The sequence below is a fragment of the Mytilus galloprovincialis genome, unplaced genomic scaffold, assembly GCF_965363235.1.
Source record: "Mytilus galloprovincialis unplaced genomic scaffold, xbMytGall1.hap1.1 HAP1_SCAFFOLD_104, whole genome shotgun sequence".
Classification (NCBI taxonomy): Eukaryota; Metazoa; Mollusca; class Bivalvia; order Mytilida; family Mytilidae; genus Mytilus; species Mytilus galloprovincialis.
The window spans coordinates 39,638-42,686 of record NW_027468041.1 but is presented as its reverse complement, the minus strand read 5'-3'; positions in this window follow the sequence as shown (position 1 = coordinate 42,686).

Sequence of the window (3,049 nt, the reverse complement as noted above, 5' to 3'; positions counted from 1 at the left end):
GTTGTAATAACGCTTTATACTTAGGACTATCAACATAATATCAATGATAGTAAAGAAGGCGAGACATTTCAGTGTGTGCACTCTTGTATTCTGTACTCCTAATTCTTGTGCTGCATACCAATGCATATTTGCTTCATACAAGAAAGCAAAATTAATTTGGTGTAGTTAGTCCAGCTGAAGAGAGCATTTCTACACATCATCACATGGTTTTTCCATTTAATGAAAATAGGTTTCTAAAGCCACAATAACATCATGTAGAACAATGGTTGCCAATGAATAAGAGATATTTAAGAATTATGTGTGATTCCTTTAATACATGTACATACATGTACATGATATAAGCTTATTATTACTCTTGCATTAAGAACACGTTACAGGATTGTCTGATATGAAATAAAAAATAAAAAATAAAATCCTCCCCCCCCCCCATTTAAAAAAAAAATTTGGATGAAAATCTAATAATTAAATTAAGTTGGCCTATATACATGTACATGTAGCTAACTATACCCAGTATGGGCTTTGCTCATTGTTGAAGGTCTTATGGTGACCTATAGTTGTTAATTACTGTTTTTTGTTAATTACTGTTTTTATTTGGTCTCTATTGGAGATTTGTATCATTGGCAATTATACCACATCTTCTTTATAATTGTGATTATAAAAGTCTTATTATCATGACTTCATCTTTTTATAGGCTTGTAAGTTTTTTTACAGGAAGTATAATTTAGTATTCAAATGTCCATCATCCGTCTATGGTCTGTATGGCGTCCACATGTCACACAGTAACTTGAAAACCACATATCATCTAAATTTCATGAAACATATACATAGTTGTTTCTTATGAAAGTCAAACGATCAGTATACTTTTTGGTGAAAATAAGATTTAAACTTTTTGAGTTACAGGACTTTATAACTAAAACAAGGGTGTGTTTTTTCACATGTCATGCCATATATTTCAATAATCGATTATTACTTAAAACAACACACATTTCTTTGTTACAATGTATATTATTCTACAGATCTGTATACTTTTTTTTTTTGGTGATTATTCAAAATTTTATTTTAGAGTTATTGAGTTGTTGTTTTTTAAAAAGGGGGTCGCATATCACGCTATACATTGTATTTTAAAAACCATTAATTATTTATATGGCTTAAAACTTTACAGACTTTTTAGTTAAATTAATCTCAAGATCTATATATTTTTTGGTGATGATTCAAAGTATTATTTTAGAGTTATAACTTAAGTTATCTAGTTTTTTGTGTCTCAGGAACTATTTATGATTATAATGCATGAAGCCTCAAATACAAGAGGTGTTCCAAAAGGAAATTATATTCTGGAATATTATTTCCTCAGGAATAAATATTACAATATATGTTCCTAATGGAATAAATGGTATAATTACTATGAAATATTTGTTTTAACAGGAATAGATATTATATATGACAATGTTTATAGCAAAGTTTCCATTGGTACTTCTGTAACAAATATATGTGTACAATTTGGAAATTAGTATGGCGTCCATTATCACTGAACTAGTATATATTTGTTAAGGTGCCAGCTTAAGGACACCTTCGGGTGCGGGAATTTCTCCCTACATTGAAGACCTGTTGGTGACCTTCTGCTGTTGTTTTTTCTATGGTCGTGTTGTTGTCTCTTTGACACATTCCCCATTTCCATTCTCCATTTTATTTGTTGACAGACCAAGGTCATATCATGTGTTTGTGGTGCAGCTGTTTATTTTTGAATGTTTTATACATGTTTTGAACATAAACAATGCAGAAATTCCTGATAGTTCACATACATTATTTTTTTAGATCAATGTTAAAAATGTCTAGATTATTTTCTTGCTGGACATAGGGATAGTGATCCTGTTTGGGCTTTTGTGGTAACTAGCTTCTTAAAAGTTTAGTTTTCACATAGATGCTTCATATATTATAGATACATGTACATGTACATATATATGCATATAGATCATTAGATGCCTTATGTTATAAAGTTTCTGTCTGTCATGTGATATTTCCAATGTTGTTGACCTCATTTTTATGGTTCAGTGACTTCTTAAATTTTGTTAGATTCTTGTTATGAGCATTTATACTATAATTAAATTTAGTATCTGGATATTTTGTAAGGTCCTCATGGCTGTCAAACAGTTATAACTAGACGTCAACCTCATCTCATGAAAGAGTGAATAATGTAAAGTTTTTCGAGGTAAAAAAAAGTCAATATTGCAGATACTATAGGTAGCAGATCAACTAAATTTAGTGTATGGAAATAATGCAGGGTGTGCACATCCAACTGGCAGGTGTCGTCTAATCTTTACCTCATTTTCATAGTTGTTCAGTGGGTAAATTAAAGTTTTGTAATTTGGTGTTTTTTTTGCATACCAAGGGCAAATACAAACTAGAGGCTCTAAAGAGCCTGTGTAGCTCACTTTGGTCTATGTGAATATTAAACAAAGGACACAGATTGATTCATGACAAAATTGTGTTTTGGTGATAGTGATGTGTTTGTAGATCTTACTTTACAAAACATTCTTGCTGCTTACAATTATCTCTATTTATAATGAACTTTGCCCAGTAGTTTCAGTGGAAAATGTAGTGAAAATTTACAAATTTTATGAAAATTGTTAAAATTTACTATAAAGGGCAATAACTCCTTAGGGGGTCTTTTACTAAAATCTTCTCTGAAACTACTGATCGATACTTGGTCACAATCATCAATAGGAGGATGGTAATGCCCTTTACCATCAGGCATCAAACAGTCATTTTCAGCAACCGTTAGCATTAAAATTTGTTAAAAATTTACCATGATTTGTCAAAATATGCTTATCATGATTCGTCATATTTAGTCTCAAATGATTATCGTTATTGTCATTTTTGGAAAAAAAATAACGTGATTCGCCTAAATCAGTTGATAGTTCTTTCTTCTAAAAGAAAGTGTACATTTTATCATCATATTCCAAAAAAATTACCGTTTTCATCGTTTGGCAAGAATTTTTACCATTATTTGTCATGAAGGTACCCCCATTACAAGGTTAACCCTCCAATAGGT